The 21,669-nt window shown below is 39.4% G+C and overlaps 1 pseudogene across 1 annotated transcript in view; it reads right to left on the bottom strand.

The window, feature by feature from the left end:
* LOC103348842 (protein FAM91A1 pseudogene) overlaps nt 1-21,178 on the bottom strand; it is a 97,391-nt pseudogene extending 76,213 nt beyond the window's left edge. The window contains exon 1 of the transcript XR_016231129.1: nt 21,000-21,178. The product of XR_016231129.1 is annotated as a protein FAM91A1 pseudogene (transcript). The remainder of the gene's footprint in view (nt 1-20,999) is intronic.
* Between the last annotated feature and the right edge of the window lie 491 nt (nt 21,179-21,669).

Here is a 21,669-nt window from a genome sequence, read left to right as displayed (position 1 = left end):
ATAAAGGTTTAAATGCAAAGTGAAATAATAAGATAATCTTATTAGAATATAATTATATCAATATAATTAGAATACTATATAATCTTGAGGATGGAAAAGATATTTTGAGTTTGATATACTAGCTATAGGATGTCTGTTTCTTTTTTAATATTTAATTGAAACATAGTGCACATACCAAAAAATTCATGTAAGTATATAGATCAATTAATTTTGGTCCTCTGATCGCCCTCATAATCAACATACAAATTAAGAACAGCACATTACTAGTATCCCAAAAGTTCTCACTATTTTTTCTCTGTTCATTTCTTCTTTTTCTAATTTGGGAAAGAATAGTGTATTTCCCTTTATATAGTGTGATTCAGTGAAGTGAATGTGTAACTATATACCAAATATTATGACAGTGTGCAATATTTACATTCTCTGTATTATCAACCACAAATAAGAGAAAATTTGGTATTTGACAGTTTGGATCTGGCTGTTTTCACTTAGCATAATGATCTCCGGTTGTATCCATTTTGGTGGAAACATCAGTATTTCATCCTTTTTTATGACTCAATAATATTCTATCATGTATATGTACTTAATTTTCTATATCTAAGCATCTTTAATAAACAAGTGAAAACCATTTACTGGAAAAAGGGCAGACTTTTCAACAAGTAGTGTTGGGAAAATTGTATATCCATATGCAGAAGTTTGAAACAAGACTACAACATTGTACCTCATATTAAAATCAACTCAAAATCAATCAAGAATCTACCCTTAGTACCTAAAACCATCAAATTACTAGAAGAAAACATAGGGAAATGCTACAAGACGTTGGCATAGGGAAAGTTTTCTTGGACAAGACCCTGAAAATACAAGGAACAAAAGCAAAAACAGACAAATGGGATTATAACATGACAAGAAGCTTTTGCACTGCAAAGGAAGCACATCAAAATGAAAAGGTATGACAGAATGGGAGAAAATATTTGTAAACTATGCACCAGATAAAAGCTTAATATGGTGTAGTGGGTAAAGCTACCGCCTGCAGTGCTTGCATCCCGTATGGGCGTCAGTTTATGACCCAGCTCTATTCCACTTCCAACCCAGCTCTCTGCTATGGCCTGGGAAAGCAGTAGAAGATGGCCCAAGTCCTTGGGCCCCTGCACTCATGTGGGACACCCAGAAGAACCTCCTAGCTCCAGCCATTGCAGCCAATTGGGAATGAACCAGCAGATGGAAGGCCTCTCTCTCTCTCTCTCTCTCTCTCTCTCTCTCTGCCTCTCCTCTCTCTGTGTGTAACTCTGACTTTCAAATAAATAAATAAATAAATCTTTACAAAAAGCTTAATATGAAGAAATATATAAGGAGTACAAGATACTAAACAACAAAAAAAAAATGCAACCCAATTAAGAAATGGGCAAAGAACATGAACAAGTGTTCTTTGAGGGATGAAATGCAAATGGCTAACAGACATATGACAAAATGCTGAAGATCACTAGCCATCAGAGAAATGCAAGTAAAACCCACAGTGAGGTATCCCCTCATTCCAGTTAAAAGAGTTATCATCCAAAAATTAAAAAATAAAAAATGCTTGAAAGGATGTGAAAGTGAAGGTACTCTAATAAACTGTTGGATTATGCAAATTGATGCAATCATTATGGAAAATATTATAGAGATTCCTCAGAAAAGTATATCTACCACGTGGCCCAGCTGTCTCATTTCTGGATATAAAATGAGCATATGACAAGGCCATGGTCAAAGTGGAAGTTCTTTCCTCCCTTCAGAGAAAGGTACCCCCTTCTTAAATTATCAGAGTCAGTGAACTCAGGGGGCTTCCATAGCCTTGGCAGCTCATGACAAGAGCCTAGGGTGATTACTGAGGCCATAAACAAGAGTGTCAATTTGTTAAGTCAACAACAGGAGTCACTGTGCACTTACTCCTCATGTAGGATCTCTGTCCTTAGTGTGCTGTACATTGAGATCTAATGCTATAACTAGTACTCAAACAGTATTTTTCACTTTATGTTTCTGTGTGGGAGCAAACTGTTGAAATCTTTACTTAATGTATGCTAAACTGATCTTCTGTATATAAAGAGAAACCAAAATGAATCTTGATGTGAATGGAAGGGGAGAGGGAGTGGGAAAGGGGAGGGTTGCAGGTGGGAGGGACGTTATGGGGGGGAAGCCATTGTAATCCTTAAGCTGTACTTTGGAAATTTATATTCATTAAATAAAAGTTTAAAAATAAATAAATAAATAAAAATGAGCATATGAAACAGCTGCCTGCATCCCATATCTATAGCAACTTCAGCATAAGTTTCTTATTCATTTATTTTGAAATCTTAAATTTGAGAAATGAAGAAAGTTGAAAGAGGAAAGGAGAGTGTTTACCCACATATAATTGTGTTTAGGTCCTGGTTTCTTTAATAGCTACCAACAACAGAGAAACCATTCCCAAGTATACCTAACGCATATCCATGTTGTTGTATCAAGCTATACTTGCTAACTTAAGATCAAATGATTTCTGAATATAATTTATATACTCTTTCACAATTCACCCAAGGGGTCAGTCTATTTCTATTCCACCCACTAATTAAGGCTGCCAATACTCTTTCTGCAGCTTTGATTATTAATTAAAATACATGATATAGGAATGGGTATTTAGCCTAGCAGTTAAGAAGCAGTTGGGAGACCAGCATCCCATATCATAGTGCCTCAGTCAAGTCATAGCTCCATCCCCAATTCCAGCATCAGGTAAGTGAACACCAAGTCCATGAACAATGTCATGAGGTTATAGCTGAAGAAGTTGGGTCTTGTATCCACAAAGGGCAACTGGATTGAGTTTTTGGAAACAGGCTTCAGTCTGTAACAGCCCAGCCATTCCAGGTATTTGGAGAGTGTGGCAGCAAGTAGAAGCTTGATCACTTCTCCCTCTCCCTCTCCCTCTCCCTCTCCCTCTCCCTCTCCCTCTCCCTCTCCCTCTCCCTCTCCCTCTCCCTCTCCCTCTCCCTTCCCTCATGTCACATAAAAATATAAATAATTTAATGTCAAATCTCAGCCATACAGGAAAACAGCATCTGATACAGTTTAGTAAAGTATAATTAACTTGTAAACAGTATTGTGTCTTCCTAACATAGGCAACTAAAAGTTCAATAGCATTTCAGAGCATTCTGGTGTAATTATGTATAGTAAGATGCCTATTTTTCAGAACTTAGTGCTATTCTTAAAATTGTTTTTCTTTCCTGAAAGCTGGGAGAAAATTATTTTAAGAAAATAAACTCACTGTAAAAAAACTCAAGATTTACAAATTATTGTGTATTAACTTAAAATAGAATATTTGGTATAAAGTAGGAAAATATGTTTTATAATTAACTCACACTTGAAATGCGTGATTACAAAAAAAAAATCCCGCTAATATTGTAAAGCCTAATTTGCCCACTGGGTTTTCTGTCATAAATATGAAAATGTTCTGGTTATTAAAAGGTAAAATTAGCATTTCCTGGGGAATATTAGAGAACATATTTGAGAAAAATCACTAATGAAATTGGAAAAATTCCTTTTGTTCCCTTTGCTAATGCATTCTTTTTCAGAAAAGAGAAAATTATTTTTGTTTCTTAGGGAATGAAGATCTAAAAAGTGCTACATGTTGTTATTCTTTAAAGGGTTTCATAGACACTTTTTTTTTTTTGACAGGCAGAGTTAGATAGTGAGAGAGAGAGAGAGACAGAGAGAAAGGTCTTCCTTCCATTGGTTCACCCCCAAAATGGCCGCTCCGAAGTCAGGAGCCAGGTACTTCCTCCTGGTCTCCCATGCAGGTGCAGGGCCCAAGCACTTGGGCCATCTCCACTGCACTCCCGGGCCACAGCAGAGAGCTTGACCGGAAGAGGAGCAACCGAGACAGAACCCAGCGCCCCAACCGGGACTAGAACCCGGGGTACCGGCATTGCAGGCGGAGGATTAGCCAAGTGAGCCACGGCACCAGCCCATAGACACTTTTAACCTCTCTTTTGTGTTTTCTTTACACATTATTTGTTGATGAAAGCTAGGGAATTTTCCTATAGGATTTACCTAATTGTAACTTTTCCAATTGTATATCTAAACTCTCTGACCTCTGAACGATCTTTAATTTAGTAGTTGTATATAGAGTTTGGTTGATCATATTTGATTGTTTATTTTATGGCCAAGACAACTTCATGAATGGTGGAAGTTCTCTGAAAAACAGAAACACACATATCTTTTGAAAAAAGTTGATTTATTTGCTTAGTTTTTAAAAAAGTTTCAGAGAGAGATGGAGAACCAGAGAGCTTTCCAAGTAGTAACCTAACCTGTTGTGCCACAAACCAACCCTGCATATTTCTTTTCCTGTTAGAAAATCACAGATGTTCAAATCCATGAATCCATATAGGATTTAAAAATTGATTATAAAGGGACCCTTCTATTCATCTGTTTATTTAGCCAGAGGAGAAATTTGTATAAGAAAGCTGGATTAAGCTTGATTCTTTCTCTTTATTACCATTGTTACAAATAAGAAGTTTTTTATTGCATCTTTCAATTTTGATGGTGACAGATAAAATTCTTGGTCCTAATTTTTTCATTCCCCTTGCATCCACGCCCTTACCACATGACTTTGAAATTTCCTGTGAGAAAGCCAAAGTGTATTTTCCTACCCCTTGATTTTGAGTCTGTCTTCCATGAGCAATCACCGTAAACAAAAATGAAAAAAGTAGAGGCATGTAACATATTTGCTAAGTTTCTCTCTCTCTCCCTTCCTTCCTTCCTTCCTTCCTTCCTTCCTTCCTTCCTTCCTTCCTTCCTTCCTTCCTTCCTTCCTTCCTTCCTTCCTTCCTTCTTTCTCTCTTTCTCTCTCTCTTTCTCTCTTTCTCTCTTTCTCTCTCTTTCTCTCTCTCTTTCTCTCTCTCTCTCTTTCTCTTTTTCTCTGTCTCTTTCTCTGTCTCTCTTTCTCTCTCTCTCTCTCTCTCTCTCTCCCTTTCCTTCTCTCTCCCTCTCCTTCTTTCTCTCTTTCTCTCTCTCTCTCTCTCTTTCTCTCTCTTTATTTCTGTTTGTTATTTGGCCTTCACCTTGAGAAGAACGTGTCCTAAGAAACTTGTAAATCAGGGAGGCTGAGAAATATTTGGAAGCTGTAACCCACATTGCAATTTGGAACAAAGCCAAGGCAAGCCCACACTACATGAATTAAACCCATCCATTTCATAGATGTATAAGAAATAATAAGTAATTATTGTTTGCTGACTTTAGGAGTTTATTTTATGTGGTATTTTTGTGGAATCAATTAATAATTGTGCATGTATTTATTAAGACCAGTGAGGACTTATAAAACTAGATACATTTTACTTGCTTCAGTTCCATTGCAGTTATTGTCATGAATTATTCATCAATTGTCTCAAAGTTCAATGTGGGAGAATTTTCATATTGATTACCATGTCCTTTGGATACAATCCTAATGGCTTTGATAGTCTAGTGCTAAAAAGTTATTATTTCATCTCATATTTTATTCAAATAACTGAAGTTGTAAAGAATGAAATGGCTATAAGAACGATATCCTTTCATAGTCAATAAAATGGGTAGAAATGGAGATCATTATATTAAATGAAATGAACCAGACAAATACAAATTCCATATTTCCTCTCTTTTGGAAGTTGATATATAGAGAGTATAACAAAGTATACATGTCATATTATTTGGTATATAGTTATCTTCACTGAATCATACCTTTACATATTTGCCGTTCTTTTCTCACTCTAAGATCCTTGTCATGGATCCCATGTTATTTGACATTAACATTCTACTTTCAAGAAAAATAGTGTGTATTTGTATGTATATAACACTTACATATGAAATGGATATGGCAAAATTTTAAATTTTGTTAAGTATAAAATTTGAAAATAAAACAAACTCTAGAGGAGTTATGATGATTTTCCTTTTTTTAAAAGATTTTATTTATGTATTTGACAGGCAGAGTTACAGATAGTGAGAGACAGAGAGAGACAGAAAGGTATTCCTTCCGTTGGTTCACTCCCCAAGTGGCTGCAACAGTCGGAGCGTTCCGATCCAAAGCCAGGAGCCAGGTGCTTTCTCCTGGTCTCCCATGCAGGTGCAGGGCCCAAGCACTTGGGCCATCCTCCACTGCTTTCCCAGGGCACAGCAGAGAGCCGGACTAGAAGAGGAGCAACCGGGACCAGAACCGGCACACACTTAAGATGCCAGCACCACAGGCAGAGGACCAACCCAGTGTGTCACTGCACTGGCCCCACTGATTATTTTCTATAATAATTAATTCAGTATTTTCTTTAAAATTATTCAAAGTATTTTAATGAAATGGATAAGTTAATTTTGCAAAAACCATAATCAGCAGCTTTCACACGTATTGGGCAAATAACTTGAATACAAAGCCTATTGCACTACCCCTCCTTAGCATAATATTCTACCTTTCCTTTGAACATATGCATGCATCTTGCCTTCAAGGATAGTTTCTGGAAGGCTACAATAAAAGGATTCATCACAAATTCAGATTCTAGATGTGGGGCTGAGGGATAGGGATCACATTTAATAAGCAGTTATCTTACTTCAATTCAATGATATTTCAAAAAGTATTTTCAGTAAATTTTCCTAATATTTATATAAGTTAAAATCTTATACTCAGATTATGAAATTATTATTTTTATAAAATTACTATAAAACCAGATAAAGTAGATTACTGAAAAAAATACCTTCACTCCCCTGTGATTTTCCTATTCTGAGTTATTAGTCAACAGTTTAAAAATGAATGAAACACATCTATTAAACCTATAATTTTGTAGGTACTTGTAGTATAAAAACATATCTTTTGACTTTCAGTATCTATGTGATTAGTTGGCTATATATGTTTTTCTCCCCAAGACTTTATAATTCTCCAAATGTCATTAGAGCTGAAAGAATCCTAAGTAAGAGATAAGTAGATCATTCATTTTGATGCTCCTAAAATGTTATGCAGCACTTTGTTAATCTTGTTTTCTTTATTTTACCTTTGTCTGCCAATCAACCATCCTAAAAATTTTTCTATAATCCCAACTAATTGCTTTAAATTTTTAAATTTTAGCTGAAATAAGTATCAATTGAAAAGTATTATTATTATGTAATAAAATAATACTCGGACTTGGAGCTGGCACTGTGGGGGTACAGAGTAAAGCCACCGCCTGCAGTGCCGGCATCCCATATGGGCAACGGTTCAAGCCCTAGATGCTCCACTTCCGATCCTGCTCTCTGCTATGGCCTGGGAAAGCAGTAGAAGATGGCTCAAGTTCTTGGGCCCTGCACCCACGTGGAGATCCGGAAGAAGCTCTTGGCTCCTGGCTTTGGATCAGCGTAGCTCCAGCTGTTGCAGCCAATTGGGGAGTGAAGCAGCAGATGGAATATATCTCTCTTTCTCTCTCTTTCTCTCTCTCTCTCTCTCTCTCTCTCTCTGCCTCTCCTTCTCTCTTTGTGTAACTCTGACTTTCATATAAATAAATGTATCTTTAAAAAATACTCAAATTTTTTGCAAAATTATGTGACTTATTATAAAGCAATATAAGGAATTCTGAAAAAAAATTCTAAGTTTATATGCCTTGTGTCAAGTTGAATGTGCAGAAAATATATTTGAATGACTTTATGATATTATTTTCTTGGAATATTTGTTTGTATTCTAGTTTTATAAATATCCAGATAAAAACAATTGATGAGGCCGGCGCCGTGGCTCAATAGGCTAATCCTCCACCTTGCGGCGCCGGCACACCGGGTTCTAGTCCCGGTCGGGGCGCCGGATTCTGTCCCGGTTGCCCCTCTTCCAGGCCAGCTCTCTGCTATGGCCAGGGAGTGCAGTGGAGGATGGCCCAGGTGCTTGGGCCCTGCACCCCATGGGAGACCAGGAAAAGCACCTGGATCCTGGCTCCTGCCATCGGATCAGCGCGGTGCGCCCGGCTGCAGCGGCGGCCATTGGAGGGTGAACCAACGGCAAAAGGAAGACCTTTCTCTCTCTCTCTCTCACTGTCCACTCTGCCTGTCAAAAAAAAAAAAAAAAAAAAAAAACAATTGATGAAAGGTTGTCATTGTGTCACAACATGTTAAGTCACCGCTTGTAATGCCATCATCTCATACCAGAATGCTGGCTCTAGTCCCAGCTGCTGCTGCTGCTGCTGCTTCTTCTTCTTCTTCTTCTTCTTCTTCTTCTTCTTCTTCTTCTTCTTCTTCTATTTATTTTATTTTATTTTATTTATTTGAATGACATAGTTACAGAGAGAGGTAGAGATAGAGAGGTCTTCCATCCATTGGCTGGTTCACTCCCCAGATGGCCGCAAAGGCCGAAGCTGCGCCGATCTGAAGCCAGGAGCCAGGAGTTTCTTCCAGGTCTCCCATGTGGGTGCAGGGGCCCAAGGATTTGGGCCATCTTCTACTGGTATCCCAGGCCATAGCAGAGAGCTGGATCAGAAGAGGAGCAACCAGGACTAGAATCAGCACCCATATGGGATGCAGGTGCTTCAGGCCAGGTCTGTAACTTGCTGTGCCACCGCGCCGGCCCCTGCTTTTCTTCTGATTCAGCTTCCTACTCATATGCTGGGAAAGCAACGGATGATGGCCCAAGTACTTGAGTCCCTGCCTCCCACATGGGAGACCCAGATGGAAGTACTGACTCCTGGATTCAGCCTGACCTATCTTTGGTTGTTGTGAGCATTTGAGTAGTTAATCAAAGGATAGAAGATTCTCTGTCTGTCTTTCTCTCTCTCTCTCATTATTATCTTCTGAATAAATTGTTTTAATAAAAAGAATTGAAGAACCTATACTGATTCCAGGTACACTAGTATAGCCTGGAAAAATCTATATGAAATATTTTCAAGAACTCATTACTTAGGCAAATCAGTTAAGATTTATCTCAGTGCCTACTATTCCAACAGTCATTGTTATGAAGTCCAGTAATGTTGTTTTTAAATTAGTTAAAGTATGTTTAAAATGATTGTGGTTAGTTTTTAATATCTTTGCCCTTTACTAATGAAGAAAACAAACAAAAATAGAGTTGAAAGTTTGGTTATTTTCCACAATCACACGTACAGAAACTACTAATGTCATAACATCCAACTCAAGCTTTCGTCTTTATTTCTGAAAGGAAATTATCTTTCCTTATGTTGAAGTGTTACTGTATTTTATTAGTGTCTTACCTCATTTGTCAGTACCTGGCTTGCTCATATTTATGTAGGAATTCACCTTGAACTTTAAACAATAATTATATAATTTACTTTATTCATTTTAATATATTTGAAGGTGAGTATATCCCAAATACCTGCAACATCCAGGGCAGGTCAGGACTTGGAGTTGTGAACTCCATCCAAGTCTCCCTCATGAGTAACAGGGCCCAATTATTTGAGACATGGCTGCTATTTTCTGGGATTTGCATTGGCAGGAAGCTGGAGCCAGGTATCAAACCCAGGTATTCCAATATGGGATACAAGTATCTTAACTGCTAGGCTCAGCCTCACCTAGAAGTTAGACTCTCATTAAAAACATTTCCAAGAATATTGTATCCAATATTCTGCACATAATAGTTTTTAATAAATATTTACTGTATGAATGAAAAATTAATTAATGAAATTTTATCAGTAAAGAGATGATAATATGTTCAGTAAACAGTTCCTTAAAGATTCAAATGCAGTCAATGTGATGTTAATGTGCTTTAGGACATGCTATGCATTCCATTTGATACTTGGACTTTCAAATGCTCATGGTTTATTAACTCTGTACCTTATGAAATTTGAAAAAAAGAAAAATCACTAGTGTATTTGCATACATCACAAAACCATTGTTTCTTATGTTTCTCCTATTGAATAATTTATAAAATAAGCAAAAAGATCTGAAACAGAAGTATACCAAGAGTGAATAAAAATGCTACTATTATAAAGATAGGATTCAGATAAATAGTTTGACAATCAAATATATATGATATTCCTTAATTTTAGGTGGGCATTACAAAAGAGACCTATTTCTTTTGCCCATATAGAATTGGTATAAAAACAAAGATGAAAAATGAGAATGCTTTCCTAGAAGGATTCTCACTGCTAAGTTAAAAGATATAAATACCTGGGTACACTCTGATGCATGAAATAAGTTCAATAACTAGATGGTTGAAAGGGGGAAAGGAAACACTCAAAGTTGTTGGAATGTCAGGAAATCGAGAAGAGGCAACATTGAACTGATAGTTAAAGTATGCAATAAATTTTATATGTTCAGTCTGTGTGTAGAGAGGCAGCGAGTGGTATTCAGACCCAGAGAGCAGAAGTTGAATTTATTAAAGAATGAAGTATGAAAGATTTAAATAGGACATAATTCAGTATTACTGAGATATTGATAATGAATGAAGATATTTTAAAGTAATTTGACAGTTTGCTCCTAAAGCAACAAAAAATGGAGTAGAAAAAGGACTTTAAAAGTTGTAATATTTGACTTAATCCTCAAGGTAGTAGAAAACAGTTGAAGGTATTTAGCTGGTAACTGACATAATGAAATTTGTATGTATACCACCAGGTACAGTTGATGCTATAATTAAAAGAGGAGTTTCGGTTACACCTTACTGTATTGTGTATCTCGTAATACTTCTATCCCTTAGGGGATATTGAAAACAAATAAATTGTAAAAGAATTGGTTTATTGGGAGAGCAGAGCCTAAATTGTTCAAATACTTTAATTATGATATTAAAAGATTCTGGAAACAATTTTTAGGCTTTGTCATTCCAATAAAATTGTTAAATTCTTTTATTACAAAAATTGCATAGTAAAAAAAAGGTTTTTGTTTATTGAGTATTATAAGAAAAACCAAAATCTATTTTTATCTCTGAGGCTATTAGCAACAATACAGAAGCAAAGGCCTTATTTGTGTATTTTTTTCATTATTTTAAAAAATTTTGATCAACATGGAGTACTTTTACATGTTTACTGGATGCAGTGCAATATTTCTTTCTTTTTTTTTTTTTTGACAGGCAGAATTAGACAGTGAGAGAAAGAGACAGAGAGAAAGGTCTTCCTTCCGTTGGTTCACCCTCCAATGGCCGCCGTGGCCGGCGCACCCTGCTGATCCGATGGCAGGAGCCAGGAGCCAGGTGCTTTTCCTGGTCTCCCATGGGGTGCAGGGCCCAAGCACTTGGGCCATCCTCCACTGCACTCCCTGGCCACAGCAGAGAGCTGGCCTGGAAGAGGGGCAACCAGGACAGAATCCGGCGCCCCAACTGGGACTAGAACCCGGTGTGCCGGCGCCGCAAGGCGGAGGATTAGCCTAGTGAGCCACGGCGCCGGCCTAATATTTCAACATATATACTCAGCATACATATCATTCTAGGCTAATAGCCTTTCTATATTCTTACCTTTTCTTTGTGTTTGGAGGCTACCAGCTCCTCTCTTCCAGTTTGTTTTATTACAGTTAATATGTTGTTGTGAATTACAGTTACCACATTATATTGCAGCACACCAGAACCTGTAACTTCTCCTGATGACTTTTTAGTACCCATTCCACCTCCTCCCATCTCTCTGCCCTCGCTCTTCTCAGCCTCTAGTTATCACTACTTTAAATTTAGAACAAGTATGTATTTTGACATTCATAATGAGATAGAACGTGGGAGGTCCTTTCTTTGCTGTGTATCTTTTTCAACCTCACTAGTATTTTGTGATTTTCAATGTAGAGATCTTTCACATTCTTGGTGAAATATATTCATATGTGTTATATTTTATTTTTTGTAGCTATTCTGAAAAAATTCTTTTGTAAATACTTTCTCAGCAAGTTCATTGTTGGTGTATGAAAATGCTTCTAATTTTTGTGTGTTATTATATCCTGTAACTTTAGTGTATTTGTTTTTCAAATTTGATTGCCTCTCAGTGGAATATTTTGATTTCTCTGTAGTAGAATCATGTCATCTGCAAACAAGTATAATTTAACTTTCTCCTTTCCCATTTGTATGCTTTTTTATTATCTTGCCTAATTGTTCTGGCTAAAATTTCTGGTATTGTATGAATAAAAGCAATGAATGCCAACATCCTGTCTGAGACAGATCTTAGGAAACATGCCTTCAACTTTTCCTAATTTAATATGATATTGGTTGTGGATTTATAATATATTACCTTCATTATGCTGAGATGTATTCCTTCTACATTTTATTCAAGGTTTTCTTATATCATGAATGGATTTTTTAAGATTTATTTATTTATTTCAAAAGGCAGAGCTGGGGAGGGAGGGATGGTGGGAGAGAGAGAGAGAGAGGAAAAGAAGGGAGGGGAGGAGAGGAGAGGGGTAGAAGAGAGAGACCACTTTCTACTGCTTTCCCAGACATATTAGCAGGGATTTCGATTGGAAGTGGAGCAACCAAGACTTGAACTAGTGCCCATACACCGCAGCACTGGCCCCCATGAATGGATTTTTAGTTTTAACAAATACTATTTCTCTATCTAATAAAATGATAATAGAATTTTTAATCTATTGATAAACTATATTATTGACTTGTGAATACTGAATCATCACTGAACCTTATGGGATTCAGGTGACTGACCTTTTTTATGATTTTTAAAATTTAATTTGTTAGTGTTTTGTTCAGAATTTTAGCATTTATGTTCATCAGTTATTCTTTAGTTTTGTTTGCTATTGTGTCCCTATCTGGTTTTCTAATCAAGGTAATACTGGCCTCATAGGATGAATTTGTAAGTGTTTCTTCCCTTTCAGTTTTTGAAATAGTTGAAGAAGGATACGTGTGTGTTCTTAAATATTTGGTGAAGGACAGCAGTAAGCCCATCTTGTCCTGGGCTCTTCTTTGTCAAGGTTCTGTTTATTACTTTCTCATTCTCATTATAGTTTACTGGCCATTCCCATTTTCTGTGTCATCATGATGCAGTTTGGGTAAGTTATATGTATCTAGTCTAATATGTGTGGTTTTAATATAGCTACACCTGCTCATTCTGTTCTTTGTAAGCATGGAATATCTCTTTCCATCGTTTCACTTTCAGGCTGTGTATATATTTGTTGGTGTGGTGAGTTCTCATAGGCAGTAAATAGATGGATTTTGTTTTTTATTCCATTTAGTCAGCCTCTATCTTTTAATTGGAGTGTTTAGGTCATTTACATTTTGATTTACTATTAATAAATAATGACTTAGCCCTGCCATTTTCCTGTAAATGTTCCTATTTTTTGTTTTAATTTCCTTTGTATTTTTTACTGGGAGATTTTCTGCCTTGACATTCTTTCATAATGATGGCTGTCTTTCTGTGTTTCTGTGTGTAACACATCCTTAAGCATCTTTTATGAGGCCAGATGAGTGGTGACATTCTTTCAATTTCTTTGTGTTATGGAACGTCTTTATCTCACCTTCACACATAAATGAGAGCTTTGCAGGGTACAGTATTCTCAGTTGACAGTTTTTTTCTTTAAGACTTATACTGTGTCTCCATTCTCTCCTAGCCTGCAGGGTATCTGATGAGAAGTCTAGCTGTGAGTCTAATTGGAGATCTTCTGAAAGTAATCTGGCATTTCTCTGATGTACATTTTGGAATCTTTTCTTTATGTTTCACTGTTGAAAGTTTGACTACAATGTGTTGTGATGAAGATCTTTTCTGTTCATGTATATTAGGAGTTCCTTGTATACTTGGACATCCCCTTCTTTCCCCCCATTAAGGACATTTTCTGTAATTTTCTGTAATTATTTCACCGAATAGGCCTCCTGCACCATTCTGTGTTTCCATACCTTCAGGAATTTCTAATACCCATACATTGGGTCATTTGACAGTATCTCATAAATTTCCAACACTGTTTTTAATTTTTCTTCTTTCTTCTTTTTCATTTTCTTTGTCTTTTTTTTTTTTTTGGTCTGACTGTAAAATTTTCAAAGATTTGTCTTCTAATTCAAATATTCTTTCTCATTCTTTACCAAGTCTTTTATCAAGGATTTCCATTTATATTCTTTGTGTGAAATATTGAGTTCTTCCTTTCGCTTATTTCCCCCTTGATTTCTCTTCAAAATCTCAATTTTATTTGATAATGTTTCATTCATGTCATATCATATATTGATTTCTAAGAGCATTTAATAATTTCAAGACTAATCTTTTGTATTCCATTACAGGCATTTCATTAATCTCTTCATCTTCACAATCTATTATTGAAGTGTTGTTGTGGCCCTTTGCTGGGGAGGTCATGTTGTTTTCCTTATTCTTGTATTTCTGTATTTATTTTTAGGCATTTGTGGAGATACTTGTCAATTTTTCCTCTGATGATTTTTGTCTTTGAACTATGCCTCTGTGGCTTAGTGGAATATCTGCACTTTCAGGAAATACCCAGAGGTATGTGATGGATATTCCAGGGAGCTCTGGTATCTCCTCCTCCAGAGTGGGCTGAGTTTCCAGATTGACAGCCAGGTTGGTCATGGTAGATTTCATCTTTTTTTTTTTTTTTTTTTTTTTTTTGACAGGCAGAGTGGACAGTGAGAGAGAGAGACAGAAAGAAAGGTCTTTTTTGCCGTTGGTTCACCCTCCAATGGCTGCCAAGGCTGGCACGATGCAACTGGCACACCGCGCTGATCCGATGGCAGGAGCCAGGTACTTCTCCTGGTCTCCTATGGGGTGCAGGGCCCAAGGACTTGGGCCATCCTCCACTGCACTCCCTGACCACAGCAGAGAGCTGGCCTGGAAGAGGAGCAACTGGGACAGAATCCGGCACCCCAACCGGGCCTAGAACCCGGTGTGCTGGGGCCGCAAGGCGGAGGATTAGCCTAGTGAGCCGCGGCGCTGGCCAGATCTCTTCTTACGTGAAAGAAAAGTGTGATCACCTCTGTTGGTGTAAGCATACCCTCACCTCCTGTCTTCCAAGGTGGTCATTGCCCGAGTGTTAGTCCACTGTGTGTGCAATACTCATCCATGATGCCCTATGAACCACACAAAGGATCTGTGCAGACCTCAGTGTGAGCATGGATCCCATTCTAATGACCCATCCCAGGAAATCAAGGAGCTCTGAGTGTGTGGAGCCACTCAGATCAATTGCCCAGAGACCCAGCTACACCCTGCACCCTCACATGAAATCAAAGGGTTACTACAATTTCAGCATATAAGGCTCCCACAGTCATGGGGTGCATAAGATACTCTCTACTTCAATAGCCTGTCCATCCACAGAGAGGCAAAGATGTTCCCAGAGCAAGCTGACCGTGGATACTCTGCATAGAGCCCTGGAGCCAATGGTATGTCCATGGGCTAGGGGCGCCTCACAGTCATATGTGGGTGCCCAGCCCCCTGTTAATCCTCCCAGGCAAACTCAATGTCAATGGAGAACATTAATTTTCCCCTCTGGTAGAACCTCTGGATTACATGCAGGCACAAAAGCTGCCAACCCCCCCCCACCCCCCGCCGGTTGCCTGATGCATGTACCCAAGCTGCTGCTGCCAGTGCTGCTGGTCAGATGGCTCCTTTTCCCAACCAGATGTTGGGGGTGTCCACAAGAGCTTCCATAGCTGTTGCTTATGCTCAAAATGGCACCCACCCTCTCTCACTTGGTTGCTAGGCTCCGTTCTGTGGGGGATGAGGAGAGGAAATATGCCTGTTTTTTTCCACTGGGCTAGTGGGTACCCTATACCCTCTTAGGGCTCCAGGACTCATGCTCTTCTCCTTCTGACTTTATCACCAGTGGCATGGTCTGTTGCAGTCTGATCTCACCTTACTCTCCAAAGCTGCACTTTCTCTAGCTCTTGGCTGCTGGTGTTGTGCGCTGTCTCTGTGTTCATGCTGTGTGTCACACCTTGTAGACTAATCTATGGTGTTCCTTAAAATCTCCACTGTGATTTTCTCTCTAATTATCCCCTGAGAATATACTTCCTGAGATTTTTTTTTTTTTTTTTTTACTATTTACCCCTATCCAGAGCAGTACCCCCTTTTCCTATTCCACCATGTTGGAATCTACGACACGCATGTGACCCTGCACTTTCACTTTCAGTCTGTGTAAGTCTTCACTGGTGAAGTAGGTTTCTTGTAGACAGAACATCATTGGGCCTGTTTAATCCATTCAGTCTGTGTCTTTTTAATTGGAAGATTTAATACAGTCACATTCAAAAGTATTAGTGATAAGTAATGGACGATTCCTATCACCTTTTCTTCAAAATTTCTTTTGTTTACTTTGAATATCCTTTATTCTTTATCTGGTGGGTTTTATACTTTCTCATATTTCATAAATGCAATTTTCTTTGTTTCTGGATGTAGAATATATTTGTAACACTAATATGGTAGTAATGAATTACTTAATTTTTGATTATATATGGAGGTTTGCTTTATTGGGTTCAGTATTCTTGGTTGGGAGTTCTTTACTTTTGGAACTTGAAGTAGATCATTGTATTCCTTCCTGGCCTGTAAGGTTTCTACTTAAGAATCTGCTGTTGGGACCGGCACTGTGGTGTAGTAGGTAAAACACTACCTGCAGTGCCAGCATCCCCTGTGGGTGCCGGTTCGAGTCCTGGCTGCTCCACTCCCATTCCAGCTCTCTGCTGTGGCCTGAGAAAGCAGTAGAAGTTGGCCCAAGTCCTTGGGCCCCTGCATCAGCATGGGAGACCGGGAAGAAGCTCCTGGATCCTGGTTTCAGATCAGCACAACTTCAACTGTTGCGGCCATCTGGGGAGTGAACCAGCAGATAGAAGACCTCTCTCTCTCTCTCTCTCTCTCTCTCTCTGCCTCTGCCTCTCTATAACTCTGCCTTTCAAATAAGTAAATAATTTTTTTTTCAAAACAAAGAATCTGTTGTTAATCTCATATTAGTTACCTTAAAATGGACTTAGTGTTTTTGGCTTGCAAATTTTAGAATTCTCTATTTTTAGTGTACGTTTGAGAGTTTGACTATAACCTATCCTGGTAAAAATATTCTCTGGCCATGTGTATATAGGTTTTTTTTTAAAGATTTATTTATTTATTTGAAAACTAGATTTATATAGAGAGGGAGAGAGACAGAGAGAGAGAGAGAGAGAGAGAGAGATTCCATCCACTGGTTCACTCAACAGATAGCCACAGTACTGGTGCTGGGCCAGGCTGAAACCAAAAGCCAAAAGCTTCTTCCAAGTATCCCTGATACTTGGGCTAAGGCCCAAGCATTTGGGCCAATTTCTGTTACTTTTTCAGGTATATTAGCAGGGAGCTGGATCAAAAATGGAGCATCTGGGACTAAAACAGGCACCCATATGGGATGCTGGCATTGCAAGCAGAGGCTTTATCTGCTATGTCACAGCACCTGCCCTAAATGTAAGGTGTTAACAATCTCCTATATTTTAATGTCCACATCTTTCTCCAGATTTACAATGTTTTCATCTATTAGTTCATTGAATAGATTTTCTGTGCCTTTACTCTTGCCTCTCCTTCAGGAATTTCCAAAGTTTGAATACTGGTTTATAATCTTAGAATTGCAAAATAATGTTCATGGAAAATGGAATTAAAAGATAGTTATTTTGGTGTAAAAATTTTTCAAAGTCCATGTATATGGGGAATCTTCAAAAACTGCATAGAATTGTGTATAAAGAAAAAAACACTGCCAGCGCCGCGGCTCAATAGGCTAATCCTCTGCCTACGGCGCGAGCACACAGGGTTCTAGTTATGGTCGGGGCGCCGTTTTCTGTCCTGGTTGCCCCTCTTCCAGGCCAGGTTTCTGCTGTGGCCCAGGAGTGCAGTGGAGGATGGCCCAAGTGCTTCGGCCCTGCACCCGCATGGGAGACCAGGATAAGCACCTGGCTCCTGCCTTCGGATCAGCGCGGTGCGCTAGCCACAGCGCGCCAGCCTTGGCAGCCATTGGAGGGTGAAGCAACGGCAAAGCAAGACCTTTCTCTCTGTCTCTCTCTCACTGTCCACTCTGCCTGTCAAAACAAACAAACAAACAAAACAAAACAAAACAAAAAAACTGAGGGCTGGCACTGTGGCGTAGCAGGTAAAGCTGCCTGTAGTGCTAGCATCCCATATGGGCGCCAGTTCGTGTCCTGGCTGTCTCACTTCCGATCCAGGTCCCTGCTATGGTCTGGGGAAGCAGCATAAGATGGCCCAAGTCCTTGGGCCCTTGCACTCATGTGGGAGACCCAGAAGAAACTCCTGGCTTCGGATTGGCGCAGCTCCAGCCATTGTGGCCAAATGGGGAGTGAACCAACCAATGGATGGAAGACCTGCCTCTCTCTCTCTCTCTACCTCTCTTTCTGCCTATCTTTATCATTTTGGGTAACTCTGACTTTGAAGTAAGTAAATAAATCTTTAAAAAAAAAAAAAAGAAAAAAACTGGGCTGACACTGCGGCATAGTGGGTGAGGCTACCACCTATAGTGCCTACATCCCATATGGGTGCCATTTCAGGTCCTGACTGCTCCACTTCTGATCCATCTTTCTGCTGTGGCCTTGGAAAGCAATAGAAGATGGCCCAGGTCTTTTGGCTCCTGCACCTGTGTGGGAGACCTGAAAGAAGCTCCTGGCTCCCGGCTTCAGATTGGCCTGGCTCCAGCCATTGCAGTCATTTGGGGAGTGAACCAGCAGATGGAAGACTTCTCTCTCTCTGCCTCTGGCTCTCTGTAAACCTGCCTTTCAAATGAATAAATAAATCTTTTAAAAAAGAAAAAAAATTCAAAATATTTTGCACCAAAATAAGCTTACTTTTAATTCAAATATCTATGTGCATTTTGAAGTATACAATATCATTTCTTTGTTCCTTTCTATGACTGAATGGTATTCTATCATATAGCAATACCATAATTTTCTTGTCTATCTACCAGTTGAGGGATATTTAGGTTGTTTACAAGTTTTGGAAATTATGAATAAGCTTTGTGTATACTCAGGCTATGGGAAAGAAAGAGTTATTTATTTATTTATTAAGGAAGAACATGACAGAGAAAGATATATATATATATATATATATCAATTTTTAATCTGCTGATTCATCCCTAAATGACATAACAGCTAGGTTTGGGAGAAACCAAAGCCAGGATTCAGGAACTCCATCTGGGTCTGTGACATGGGAGGCAGGGGCCCACGCACTGGCACAGTCATCTACTTCCTTCCCAGGCACATTAACAGGATGATGGATTGAAAGCAAAATAGCTAGGACTTGAACTAGCACTCTAAAACAGAACACCAGCATGGCAAGCAGCAGTTTAACCCACTCTGCCACAATGCCAACTCCCGTTCTTTTAAATTTATTTCTCTTTTTACATTTTTTGTGATATTTTAGAGATTTTTAAAGACATGTTCAAATTCTGATACTTTTCTGCTTTACCCTGTTGTTGAGTCTTTGAACTGTATTTTTTATTTGTTATTGGCTTTACTGAGTTTTTTTCTTTTTAATTTCTAAGCTTTGGGTCTTTTTGTAACAATCTCTATCTCTGCTGATTTTCTCATTCATGTTATACATTTCATTTTTTTATTTCATTTCCTGATTTCATTTAGCTGTGTTCTCTTGTTTATCTTTTTAAAGATAGAAGTTAGAGAGAGAGACAGACAAAGAGATCTTATATCCATTGGTTCACTCCCCAAATGGCTTTAGTGGTTGGGTCCAAGCCAAGCCAGAGCCAGGAGCCAGGAACTCCACCCAAGTCACTTATTTTAGTGGCAGAGGCCCAAGTTTGGTTTACCTTCTGGTGCTTTTCCAGGCACATTAGCAAGCATAACTAAAACCAGTGCTCTGATGTGTGATGCCAGCATCAGAGGTGGCAGCTTACTCTGTAGCAGCACAGTTCCAGCCCCTCTTCTGTATATCTTTGAGTGTCCTTATAATCTTCTTCTGAATTCTTTATTAGGAATTTGTATATCTGCCTTTTTTTTTTTGTAGTGGGACACTAAAGCATTGTTGTATTCCTTTTGGATATCATATCACCTTGGATTTTCTATTTGTTCTGGTACATTGATTTTCATGTATCTAGCAGAGACTTTATGTCTATTTTTAAAAGTGGCTTTTGTGGAATATAGGATTTTTTTCTTGAACTTGTAACTTTATGTGTTGGTTTAGTAGCCTTCTTTGCCTTTAGTTTCACTTAGACATCATAATATAGTCTTCCTATATTTTTATTACTGTAGTCAGTAGTGGCAGCATCTGAGGCCTGGGGTACTCCTGGAGCACAGTAAGGTTGGTCAGGTCCCTGGTGTGCAGTACCGCAGACATCTCCTGAATGAGGCACTGGAGTTGCAGGGGCTCAGAGCAAGCCCAGCTGGCTCTGGGAGCAGGCTGCTGTGTAGTCCCTCAATCACCATCTCTCTGGAGCTGCAGTTATGAGTAAAGCACCAGCACTAAACAAAAGCCAGAATAGACCCAGGAACGTGTTGATCCTGTAGACTTGCAGCCACTTTCCAAGGAGGGGCCAGAGCTGCAGGAGTGGCGCTGGCATTGGCACTGGAAGAGGTGAGGCCTGTGGATGCCAGCCACCACCTGAAGTAGCAGTTGGAATATTGGGAAAGGTGCTGGCTCTGAGACATGTGTTGCACTTGCATAATCCCCAGTGCTCATACAGTCCTGAGCTCATGCACAGGTCTCTGCAGTGATAGGAAGAATGGGAACGCTGCTGAGGAGTACTGGTACATACAGTCCTCGGGAGCAGTAAGCCATGCCCAGTGGTGGGGTGAGGGGTGAAGCTTCAGATCTGAGGGACAGCTATCCCTTCTTCTAGAGTTGTGTTGTTGTTGTGTGTTTTTTTAACAGGTAGAGTTATAGACAGTGAGAGGGAGAGACAGGGAGAAAGGTTTTCCTTCCTTTGGTTCACTCCCCAAATGGCCGCAACGGCCAGCACTGTTCTGACCTGAAGCCAGGTGCCAGGTGCTTCTCCTGGTCTCCCATGGGGTGCAGGGCCCAAGCACTTGGGCCATCCTCCACTGCACTCCCGGGCCACAGCAGAGAGCTGTACTGGAAGAGGGGCAACTGGGACTAGAACCTGATACCCATATGGGATGCCGGCGCCGCAGGTGGAGGATTAACCAAGTGAGCCATGGTGCCAGCCCAACTTCTGAAGTTTGCTTGCTAGATTCCCTTGCTGCTCCGTACCCCTGTCCCTTGTAGTGTGGATCATAGCCTGGGCTAGAGTCCAGCATCACCTTTGCTCTGCTGGGTTTGGCTGGGTTGGTGAGGCTGCAATCTGCTTCTCTTAGTGTGATGGAATGTCTGTAGGGCCCCAGAGTTAGAGATTTGCAAGGCTTTGTGTAGATCCTGAACATGACTTCCATCTCAAGACAGTACTGCTCTGTGGTAGACTGGCTTTGCTATTGTGAAGCATAGATATAATGGGAGTTGTCTCTCTGAATCTAATGGACTTTGAGTTCTCCAGATGGCTTTCCTAACTGAGCTCCTAGTCTATGGTTACATATATGCCGTATAAGGCATATATGCAGATAGGCTCTGCTAAGACTCTCCTAATTATCCATTTTTCTGCTCTGGTAATTCCACTGAGTCCTGGGGTGAAGAGGGCCTCAGTTGCTGGTTAGGTTTGTTTCCTGGTTTATGCTTCCATCCCAGTTTTCTGTGTCCTGCTAAGTTCTAGTTATACCTCACTGAGACCTGGTGTTCTTCCTTGAGCACTCACACTGTAATGCTATATTTATTTGTTGTTTTAGTTTTTCTCTATCAAGTAGGTGAACATTGGGCACCTCTTTCTGACCATCTTGGTCTGATCACCATCATTTATTATGTGTAAGTCACGTTACCTGCATTTGTGACC

The sequence above is a fragment of the Oryctolagus cuniculus genome, chromosome 3 (genome assembly GCF_051225735.1).
Source record: "Oryctolagus cuniculus isolate XC-2025 breed Fujian yellow rabbit chromosome 3, ASM5122573v1, whole genome shotgun sequence".
NCBI lineage: Eukaryota > Metazoa > Chordata > Mammalia > Lagomorpha > Leporidae > Oryctolagus > Oryctolagus cuniculus.
This window is presented reverse-complemented; position numbering and strand designations above follow the sequence as displayed.